The 12,401-nt window shown below is 37.2% G+C and overlaps 1 non-coding gene across 1 annotated transcript; it reads left to right on the top strand.

Annotated features, from left to right (window-relative positions):
- The first annotated feature begins 3,598 nt into the window (after positions 1–3,598).
- On the top strand, positions 3,599–3,789 carry LOC115868217. Its single transcript, XR_004045481.1, has one exon. It is a non-coding gene; the product is annotated as a U2 spliceosomal RNA (small nuclear RNA).
- Positions 3,790–12,401: the final 8,612 nt, after the last annotated feature.

Here is a 12,401-nt window from a genome sequence, read left to right as displayed (position 1 = left end):
CCAGATGGTATCACTGGGTGCACTAACTCAGAGCAAGTTGCTAACTGCTCACCTAGTGGGACATATGCATACTACAAAAGCTCCGCCCAGGAGGGCTTTTTCCAGGTTTTTTTGAGTACCACTCCTACATCCAAAAGACTTGAAAGCAGAGACTCAGATATTGTATGCGTAGTGTATCACTATTCCCATTAGCCAAAATACCCATCAGCAGATGAATGGATAAATAAATTCATCCAGTAAAAGAATTGAAGTCTTGATACAGTGTCCTTACTACACTATGAATGGAGCTTGAAGACATCTGAGTGGAGTAGCTCAATCACAAAATAATAAATATTGTATAAGCTCATTTATATAAAAAGACAAGAACATGCAAACCTACAGTTTTTAAACCATTGGCAAAGGCGGGAGGGAGGTGGACAAATGTAAGTTATTCCTGTGGAGAACTGAATTTTGGTTTATGGTGATGGAAAAATTGCATTAGTTGAGGGTAGAGTTGCACAGATGTTTAATGTAATTGCTGTCAATAAGTTGTACACCTGTAAAAAAGTTTAATTGTCAAAAATTACATGACATATTGACAACAATGAGCAAAATACATAATTGAATGTTGAGGCTGCTTATGTACAGTCAAACACTCCGTGGGATTTGGTTCCTTGGCATGGAAATTGAGGGTAGTTGCTCCATGAGATGTCTTCACTAATGAGAATAACAACAAATTTAGTGACTCCAAGTTATGCCTCTTAATTCATTGCATAGGGCCAGGAGTTTTATAAGTTTGCAAGCAGCCATCCAATAATAAAAAACAATTGTTTTTTATTCATCTGAAGCAACAGAGTTTTTGAAAAAAGAGAGCCAAGAATAGGAGGAGGAAATGGAATACGAAAACTTTCTCCTTTGCCATGAGACTAGAAAACTGGATGGTGCCTGGTTATGATAACTGAGTGCTTTGATAAAAATTCTATAGACATATCTTGTTCAAAAATGGAGAGAGGCGGAACAGAATTTCAAATTTTCATGGATTTTGTGAAATCATGAAGGCTGGATAAACCCCTGAGATAACCTTTAAACCTTAAACCAGCAATATCCCCTGAATGCGGTCTACCTTCAGATTTGTGCTCTTTTAAGATCTACCTATCAGTGGGAGAAAGATAAGGCTGTCTTCTCCCATCAGCATTTATACCCTGAAACCCAAAAGTGTTTCTAGTCTGTCCTGAAGGGTCGCTATTAGTCAGAATCTACTTGAGGGAAGAGAATACATGGGAATCAAACTGAAAACAACAGTTTAAAAGATTACGTAGGTAGGAAACTTAAGGTGGCAGTGAGTTAATGTTAATAGGTTAAGAACAACTCAGAAAAATGGGTGAGAATGTTATCAATGTCGTATAGAATTACTATTTTATATATTTATAAATGATCTATATAAACCTTTCTCCATAGGAAAAAAATGACCGATAAGCTCATGAAAAAGTGTTCAAAGTCATGAATTCATAGTAACAAAAACATGAAAACAACTTAAATGTTATCAACTGATGACTATGGATTAAGAAAATGTGGCCTATACACAATTGTATATTGTACTGACAGATGTTACACTGTCAGATGTTACAGATGAAGCACTGACAGATGTTACGATATGGATAAATCTTGAAAATGTTCTAGGTGAAAGAAACCAATCACAAAAGGACTATATATTGTTTGATTCTATTATTCCATTTATGTGGAATGTCCAGAATAAGCAAACTATACAGACAGAAAGTAGATAATTGTTGCCTAGGGCTGTTAGGATTGGGGAAATATGGGATGAATGGTATCTGCTAAATGGTACAAAGGGCTTTGTTTGTGGTGATAAAAACATCCTAAAGTCGACTGTAGTCATGGTTTTTCAACTCTGAATATACTAAAAACTTATGAATTGTATCCTTTAAATGAATGAATTATGTGTTATATGAATTAAATCTCAAATAAAGCTGATACCAGAAATAATGATAGGACAAGAAATTAAGAATAATGGGTGATCTTTACTTAATCTTTTTTTAGATAAGTTACTGTCTGGGCTAGTTTATGTGAAGGCTGATTTGCAGATTAAGAGGATGAGGAAAGGGGAGAATAGGTGGTCTCTAAACATTTGGTTATAATTGTCTTTCCTCTTTATTTTAGTTTTTTTCCCCCTATTTTCGTCCCTTCACTTGGTATACTACTTAGAATATAAAAATCAATGCTTACAATAATTATAAAATGTATTGATTTGTCCAATAAATATTTCCTATTGCTTAGTATATGCCAAAACACTGCAAACGTGTGGAACATTTGGAGATGCATAAATGAACCAGACAGAATACCTGACATTATAGTCTTGGGGAGAGAAAGTAAACAAGTGTCCAAATGAACAAATCATATAATCTCTTATAGTGATAAGTGCTATTTTAAAAATGAAACAGGCTGGGGAATAGGAAGAGGTTGACAGAAGAGAAAACTTCTTTGATGAGGTGACATTTGCACATAGATCTGAACAACGTGAACATCTGAAGGGCGAGAATAACCGGTCGAGAATGCAGGACTAGTCTCTGGAGTGGAGAGGACGTTTAGTCCATTAGAGGAGTGGTTCTCCAACGTGAGTTTGCATCAGAATTAGCCGAGGATAGATGTACAGCAGAGTTCTGGCTCCACATCTAGAGGATGTGATTCAGCATTTCTGGGGCTCAAAATCTGTGTTTCTTGGAAGTTCCTAGATGATGCTGATACTGATGGTATGGAGGCCACACTTTGAGAATCACTTTATTAGATGGACAGCAGAGGCAATTTGGCTGGGGCAATTTAGAACCTTGAAGAATGGTAGGTAGAAGTGTGCAGAAGCCAGCTCGCACCAATTAACAGGAGCTGAAAGTGTACACCTCTTCCTAGTCTTGCATTCAGTGACGCTACCTTAGTAGCCTGCAGTCCATCATGATAAAAGTATTCTGTGATGTATCACAGAAATTAGTAAATACTGCACATCAAGTTTTCCTTTCTCCCATCCTCGAAAGCACAGTGGTTACAAGTTGGGCTGAGAGCAGTAAAACCCACAATTCAAAACCACCAGCTGCTCCAGTAGAGAAAGACAGGGCTTTCTACTCTCAAAAACAGTTACAGTCTCATAAACTCATAGGGGTCAGTTCCACCCTGTCCTATATGGTCAATATGGGTCAGGATCAATTAAAGAGAGAAAGAACGCTCAGTTCAAGGTGATTTCTCAGTCTTCCTTGCACCTGTGTGCTCCAAGTACAAGAGGGTCCTCCCCTCCCCCCCAAAAAAAGAAAAAAACCAGAATTGCACTAGGCTGAGCAGGGCTTTTGTAATATGCATTTTTCCCTCTAGGTGAGCATCAAGCAATCCACTTTGGGTTAGTGCATCACCTGGAAAGATTTTCTCTGGCCACAGTGAGTTTTTTCGTAAAAGCTGTTTCGCTCCAACCTCTTTTTTTGTTGATTTAAGAGAACAGCATATGGCTGAGAAAATGTGCCTCCTGCTTGGGAAAAATGCTGCAGAAACTGTTGTGATGTTGAACACAGCTTTCAAGGACAGAGCTATGAGAAAAAGTCAGCGTACAAGTGGTTTTCTCATCACTTCTTGGCCTTTTGGCTAAGATCAAGTGTAGTATCTGTTCTTATCAGTTTAATATCTGATATGTCCTCTATCTGAGGACAATATAGTAAATGGATTTTTGGAGCAGGGAGATGGAATAGGAGCTTGCTCCGTCTACTCCACGCATCGGCCTGGTATTGCAGTACTTCCAGGAATGGTGCACTCCCTCGGGGGAATCTTAAAAAAAAGAAGAAGAAAAAAAGTGGTTTTCTCATTATGAAAAAGCTGAGATGTCTATTGATGACAAACCTTGTTCTAGGCATGCGACAACTTCCCTAACAGACGAAAATGTCGTACTGCATTTGGAGTTCGTTCACCAGATGACTGTTGATCAAGCTTTCTATTTAGAGGTTCTGAAACGATTGCATAACAGTGTGTGGCAAAAAAGGCCTGATTTGTGGCAGATGGGGGACTTGTTTTGCCACCACAACAATGCACGTGCTCACTCAGCCATCTCAGTGTGCCAGTTTTTGGCAAAAACCAGCATGCTTCTCTTGCCCCATGCACCTTACTCACCTGATCTCTCTCCAGACGACCTCCTTTTGTTTTTGCGAATGAAGAGGGACATGAAAGGACAGCGATTTGACTATGTAGAAGAGGTGAAGAAAAAAAATGACAGAGGTATCATCAGCCATCCAAACAGATGAGTTTGAAACATGTGTCCCAAGAATGAATCACAGATTTGACAAATGTACTAAGTGTTATGGAGAGTACTTTGAAGGTGATAAGGTTGTTTGTAAAAAAAAAAAAAATTATTATATCCCTTTGAAAAAAATTCCAGTTTCTTTTTGGGTATCCCCTCGTATACATGTACACATGGAATTGCTGGCTCATATGGTTCTTCTATTTTTAGGTTTCTGAGGAAACACCATAGTGTTTTTCACATGGTTATCTTATTTTGCATTCTTACCAGCAACAGATAAGAGATCTAATTTTTGTTTTGTTTTGTTTTGTTTTGCATCTTCCCATCCAAGTGGGAGTGAAATGGTATTTCAGTGTGGTTTTGATTTACATCTCTATGATGACTAATGACACTGGGGATCTTGTCATAAGGGGGCTGGTCACTTGAATGCCATCTCTGCTGAAATGTTTATTCAAAAAGTCCTGTCTACTTTTTGATTGTTTTTTTGTCTTGTGTTGTTAAAATATTTTAATTAATTTAATTATTCGATTCTTATATGATAGTTCATTGCCAAAGACAGTCTCCAGTCAGTAGTTTGCCTTAGTCTATTTATAAGATTGTGTTATTTGTCTTTTAGTATTGAACTATTAACATGCTCTGTATATTTCAGACAAATCCTTGTCAGAAATACAATTTGCAAATATTTTCTTCCATTCTGTTGACTGCTTTTTCCTTCCTGATATTGTCCTATAAAGTACACAAGTTTTAAAATATTAGTGATAGCTAATTTATCTGTTTTTTTTTCATTATCTGTTCTTTTGAATAAATCAAAGACAGAAAAGATTATACCTATTTTCTTTTTGTTCCATAGCTTTGTCTCATACATTGACAGTTTTAATCTATATTGATTTAATTTTTATATGTGATATGAGGTCAAGGTCTAACTTTTTTTGCATGTGGCTATCCAGTTGTTCCAGCACCACCTGTTAAAAAAGTATTCTTTCCTCCACTGAATTGTCTTAGAAGCCTTCTTAGAAATTAATTGATCATAAATGTGAGGGTTTATTTCTGATCTCTAAATTTTATTTCATGGATTTGTATAGCTGTCCTTATGCTGGTATTTCTGGTCATCTTAATTATTATGTATTTGGTATGTCATAGGATCTGTTTCACTCCACAAACATGTTTTATTCCAAAACAATTTTATGCATGTTTTCCATCCCACAGCTAACAAAATATAATAAATGCTACCATCTAAGGGTATGGGAGGATTGAGAATGATAGAAGGCATTGCTCACTGTTTCAGATGAATAGAAATATCTTAATAACTAAAGGAGGAATTGAATGTTTTCAAGAATTATAGCTGTAATACTAAGTTTATTATCACCTCTCCTGGACTCCAAATATGATAGCTATTGTTTTCTTAGGTGTGTTAGACAGGGTTCTCTAGAGAAACAAAACCAGGACATTTATGCATATATATGTATATGAAATAAACAGCTAATCAGTCCACAGTGGGCTCAGTTCAACTCACTTGTGTGAGGCAGTTAATATACTGGCAGTCCTCCAACTCATGAGGGCTGCTGGGTGCAAGTCAAGGAAGCAGACAGCTGAGTCTTCTGTAGAGCAATACAGGCAATCCAGCCACAAGCAGCAAACAGCAGGGCAGGTCACCCACAGTAAGCCAGATGACAGGGTCCAACAATCCCCAGCTCAAGTGATGTATATAACAGCAGTGTGGCGAAGAAGGTCTTGAAGGAACCTCAAATTATAGCGACACAGTCCATGGGTTGGGTGTCCCCCAGTTAGTGTAGCTCACAAGTTGAGGCAGAGAACAAGCCAAGGCAGTTTCACACGGCCCAATCATCAAAGCGCAAGAGACAAGAAAGGGGAGACTCACCAAAACATTTTTCTCTTTGCCCTTCAATTAAACAGCCCTTCAATTAATCCCACATGTGTTCATTGGCCAGTTTGGCACAATAAACCTATCTATCACAATAAGCATAACAAAATTAAAATACTTGGAGACATTTGGTATTATTTGACAATACTAGTTACAGGCTTGTAAGACCTTAATGAGAATTTAGGTGATTTGTTATCCCACTTTTATGAGAAACTAATTATTCATGGGAATTTGTGCTGATAGACTTTGCCAACACCTTTTCACCCACCACCCACCCTAATATTCTATGTCTGAGGTCCAAATCATGAACAATGCATGTTGATGAAAGCAATTGATTTCTCTTTTGTCAAGAGGTGAATGAATAATTCTATCCTTTGTAAAAATAAAAATATTTAAGAAGTCTCATGTGAAATAGCCTTGGACACCATCTTAAAGCAATTTTGTCTCAACAAAATCAGACATAAACACTGATCAATATTTTCACTCTGAACAAAGAAAACTACAGTTGATAGTACTCTAGAATCTAAATGGAGTTGTCCTCATTCTGGGGTGCACCATTTTTCAAGAATTTAAAAATGTACAGGGAACATTTTTCTTTTCAAGCAAATTTTCAGTTTCAAAAACCATGTGTTATTTACAGAAAATAGAATCCATGTGTTTTTTATTCATTTGCACTTAGCTCATTAAAAAATTCCTGTTAAACCACTTGGTAGTCAAGGACTTTTCAGCTTTCTAAATAAGTTTCCAAAAGCCTTCTTAAAGATGGTGTTAAATAAATATGTACATGAATTTCTAAACCATGTTCATAATCTTTCTTTAGAGTTTTGTGCTTTTGAATTGTAAAATGTGATTTTCTTTCTATCCAGAAAAAGATTAATGTGAGAAAACACACCATTTGTTAGTGCAAGAAAATCTAAATTTACAAAAAAACTTTAAATATAATCAGATAATCAACAAATAATATGTTATAAATAAACGTCAGCTAAGCATCTCACACACACATATCATTAAAATTTATGTAACACTTCTTCCTTGCTGTTATGTACTGGGTTTAGCACTTTTGTATGTAGAATTTAAACCTAAAGTTACCTTATGAGAGAATATTTACACAGATTAAAAATTGAGGCCCAGACAAACCAAATAATCTTGCCAAAGCCATGTAGCTAGTAAGATGGATCCAAAATTGAAAGAAAACATTTATAATGGTTCCTAAATGTGCAAAAAACAAACAAAAAAAACACTGCCTGAGTCAATTCCAATTCACAGTGACTTTATAGACAGAAGAGTTCCTTAGGGTTTTTGAGACGTAGGGTGCTTGTTGTGTGAAACAAGCAACCTCAACATTCTCCCCTGTAGCAGTTGGTAGGTTTGAACTTAAGAGCTTGCAGTTAGCAGCCCAATGCTTATCCCACAGCATCACCAAACTCTTTTAATTATTCCTACATTCCTGTGATTCCCACTATACATTCTTGATTTGAAATCAAGAGACCTGGTCAGAAATTATTCTTTTCAAATGCTAATAATGTAAACAAACATAAGCAAACCTTGACTATAAAAGATGATAATTATAGCTACCTTATAAAGCTGTTCTGAAGGGAAATGAGGTAATGTAAATATGAAGTACCTGGACTGTGGTGATCTAGACTTGCCTCCAAGCTTGCCTCATTCTAAGAAATTCCATGTCTAGTCCACCTTCCAAAATTTGCAGTGATCTCCCCAAGATCTTAGACTAGAATTAAAAGTTCACAATGAATTTGTTCTAAATTTATATGTGCAATTTTATCTCCTCTCGCCGAAACTAAAAACTTAACTTTAGTCAGATTAATGTATTCGCACACTAACAAACCAACACGCACACTATACCTTCACAAGCAGCATTTCACCATGCTTCACATCTTTTTATCCAAGTCTTAGACCTCCTCTCTGCATGGGCTCACATCTCTTCATCAGTGAAATCTTCCCTGTCTGTGTTCATCCGTGCCTTTTCCTAGATTTTCCATTTCAACTCAAAGCGACCTTGTAAGATAGAGCCAAACTGCATCATAGGGTTTCCAAAGTGCTGTGGGTTTGTCATTTAAGTGCTAACCACTACAGTCCTGGAAACCCTTTATAGGAGCATTAGTAGTCAGAACTGAATCGATGGCAGTTGGTGTTTTGTTGCTGTTCTTAATCTCTAGGGAAAGAAATTGTGATATCTTCCTCTCCTGGAGTGAGTTCAAGTCCCCAAGCTTTCTGTCAGTAGTCCAGCAGTTACTTACCTCTGTACCATCAGGGTTCCTGTGTTCTCTTGACTTCTAGTATATGTGAAAAGTCAATTTAGCTTAATGGTTAAGTGTACAGACTCTGGTCCAGGTTGTTTGAATTCAAATTCTAGTTGTTTTGTTCCCTAGTTATATGACCTTGTACAAGTTTATCGAACTTTCAGTGACTTATTTTTTCTTTGTTAAATGGAGATAATAACATAGCCTATCTTGTAGATTCTTTTTTTAGTTTTGAATAGGGTAATATATTAGAGTTATTAAAGAAGCATTGCTACTAGGTTTCTAGTTCATAAATCCATGGGTTTATCCCAATGTAGTAGTTCAGTTTATTGTGCCAACTAGGCCAACAGGAACATGTGGGCGGAGTTTGATCAGGTCACAGCTTGATTGGAGGGTGACCGAGATAAATGAAGACTGCTAACATCCCATATATCTCTTGCTCCCTGGTGATCAGACCAGTATGCTGCTGCTTTAGTTTAGTTCTCTGCTTCAACCTGTGTGCAGCACTACCTGTGGGCCAAGCCAACCCATGGTCCTGTCACTAGAACTTGAGGCACCTTTGAGACCTGTTTTGCCATGCTGCTGGTGCGTACATTGCTGGAGCTTGAGTCTGGTGGATTCTCTTGTCCTGCATTGCTTAAGTTCAGGCTCCCATCAGGGACTGCTTTGCTAAGCTCCCAAGCTACAGACTGTTGCTGACCCACTGTGCTATCTGCTGCCTGTGGCAGAGTCTGCCTGTCTTGCCTAAGGGAAGATTCTGCTGTCTACTTCCTTGACCTTGGACCCGGCAGCCCACATGAGTTGAAGGACTTCCTGTATATTAACTGTTCCATGTAGTGCTGTGTAGATTAATTAGCTGTTATATTCCTTCTCTCTGTATAAACCTATCCTCTTATATATAATCATAAGTGTCCTGGTTTTGTTTCTCTAGAGCAGTGAATCTCAACTTTCCTAATGCCACAACCCCTTAATAAAGTCCCTCATGTTGTAGGATGCCCCCCAAGCATAAAATTACTTTTGTTGCTACTTCATAACTGTAGTTTTGCTACTGTTATGAATCGTAATATAAATATCTGATATGCAGGATGTATTTTCATTGTTACAAGTTGAACATCATTAAAGCATAGTGATTAATCCCACACTATGTATGTAATTATATATTTTGAAATATTTATTTCTAATTATAAATAAATGAAATTTTGTCTTGAAGCACAATGTAGCATGGGTAACAGGCTTCATGCTGGGTATTCATTTGTGGGCGTATCTGCATGGGGGGCGGACACGCCTGCAGAGAGATAGAGGAACAGAGTCTCGGCTCCCAAGACCATCAGAAATATGTTTTCCAGTGGTCTTAGGTGACCCCTGTGAAAGGTTCGTTTGACCCCCAAAGGGGTTGGGACCCACAGATTGAGAACCGCTGCTCTAGAGAACCCTGCCTAACACACCCAAACATAAGTCTTTGCAGTCAATTCTCTCAGGAATTGATTGCTGTAAACAAATTCTCTCAGCAATACATTTGTCTTAGTCTATTATGAGTAATGCCCCCAAATCAAAGAGGACATCCCAGCCTGTCCACTTACAAAGAAGCTGGAAGAGATGTGGAATAACCCTGCTGCAGATTACTAGCAGCCTTTCAAGAAAAAGGTCTCCAAGCTGAAGGAGAACTACAAAAAGGATGCTGCTGCATGCCAGGCTAAAGGAAGGCCTGATGCTGCCAAAAGGGAGAACAGTGGACCACGACGTAGACGAGGAAGCGGAAGAAGATCATAATAAATAAGCTAGTTCTAGTGCATTTCTTTTTCCTGTCTCTAAAGTATTTAACTTCCCTTCACACAACTCGCTCCTTTTAAAGGAAAATAAAAAAAGGAAATGCAAGGCAGAGTAAAATATACTTGATATGTTTTTAAACTATACAGTGTCCTTTTTTGTATAATAGACCACCAAACGTGACTTTAGATATCCCTGTTCTGATGATCTTTTCAATAGCCACAAACTTTATCTGGCAAAGTATGAAAATTGACATTGCAATTGTCAATTGGGATTGTAAATTGACATGGGAATGTAAAGGAGGTTCTTGGCAGAAAGTCTCATTTTTCTCCTTTAGAGCAGTTGGTGGGTTTGAACTGTTGATCATGTGGTTAACAGGCCAAGGTGTAAACCACTATGCCACAATACAGTACAGAGAGCCCAATAGGATGGGAAACATATAAGGAAGTTAAGAGACATAGAGGACACAAGGAAATCTAAAATATTCACTTAATTAATCAGATTTCCAAAAGGAGAATGCAACAGAGGCAATAGGTGATGAAATAATGAGTAAGAATGTTCTAGAACAGATGAAAACCAGACTTGGCCCTCTCCCTATAACTCTCAATATGTGCAATAAGGATTACTGCAGTTTTTAAACACTGCTCCTTTTATGCTCTAAAAATCACATGCTTCCTTTGTGCATTGTGTTTAAAATATCATGTTACTTGATAAATTGCAAATCTACCCACCTTAGACCAATAGTATATTCAAAAAACAGACAAGTTTCAGGAGGAGTTATTGCATAATAAGAAATTAGCAGGACTTGTACTGAGATGCTCTGTGAATATTTTAATATAAAAACATAATGACTAAAGGTGGTGGTGGTAGTTAACATTTTCCAAACTAAAATTATTGCAACCATGTTTTATGATGTGAACATCAACTATCTTTAGTTTAGAGTGGACAAAAATGACATACTTTCTGAAGACAACCTCACCTTTATTCCTAGTACTTTACTTTTTGGCACAACTCCAAGTGCCAGGTGGAATGACTTTTTGCATGTTTTAATATTCACCAGAAAATGTCAATGCTATCCCCCAGCTCTGCTGATTACTAAAACATACGGTTCTACACTTAATTAGTAGCAATAAATAGCTCTATTCTAGGTATTTCTCAGGGGGATTAATCTCAAATCCAGAGCTGTTCACTATGTTTTAAAAATGCAGCAGAAAGCAATACTGAAGAATACAGTCTAAAGGGTTTGCAGTTCATCCTTTCCTCTGGATACTCCGAAATGTATCCATGGGTTAAAGCACACCATCTTGTCTACGGTGATCCACTGGAGAAATTATCTTGATTCTAATATCAAGCATACCTTTGCTTTCCTAAGACACTGGTTTGGTCTCTCCCTTATGGACAATATGAAGCTTTTGGAACCTTACTTTCCTTTTGCCTGATTTTCTTATTTTTAACTTGTTTTATTATGCTATCTTGTGTCTTTATATATTTTCTTCTTAAAAACAGGGTATGAATACATTTAAAAATACCAATTATAGGTTTTGTGAACTCTTTGCCACTTATGTTTAATTATGCTGTAAAAATGTGATTGTGTATATTATTACATGTATTGGATTAAATGTCATTTTTATTTTAAGGATTAAATGTTCATATATGTCCAGTCAACATATTTATGGATCATATAGCATAGTTCCACCCGATTGTCACGTACAGATATTATCACTTATAAGTAGAGGACTAGACCTGTCTGTTTATGATCCCATATGAGTCAGAGTCAGCACAGCGGTAGTAGCTCGGTTTCTGTGACACTGAAAAGAGCAGCTAGTGGTTTCAAACTGCTGATCTTGTGGTTAGCAGCTCAACTTATAACCCACAATGCCACCAGGGCTCCTTTGTAGCTTGGCTTTTGTTTTACCCTATCCTTAATTTAGGGCTTAAACTTAATTAGGGAGACAGATTTGTGGGTAACTTTGAATTTCATTTTTTTGACATGGACACTTTGATGGACTTGTTATAAAAAATTCAAAACCAAGAAAGATAAAATAAAAACCAAATTCACTGCTGTAAGTTCTGACTCACAGGGACCCTGTAAGATAAAGTAAAACTAACTGCCTCTTTGGTTTCTGAAGCTATAAAACTTTACAAGAGTAGAAAACTTGATGTTTCTTACACAGTGCACCTAGTGGGTTCAAACTGCTAATCTTGTGGTTAGCAGTTTAATGCTTAA

The sequence above is a fragment of the Echinops telfairi genome, unplaced genomic scaffold (genome assembly GCF_000313985.2).
Source record: "Echinops telfairi isolate 266 unplaced genomic scaffold, ASM31398v2 ScPeMD7_8;HRSCAF=38, whole genome shotgun sequence".
Lineage (NCBI taxonomy): Eukaryota > Metazoa > Chordata > Mammalia > Afrosoricida > Tenrecidae > Echinops > Echinops telfairi.
Note: the sequence above shows the minus strand (reverse complement) of the source record. Positions and strands in the feature narration are given on the sequence as shown.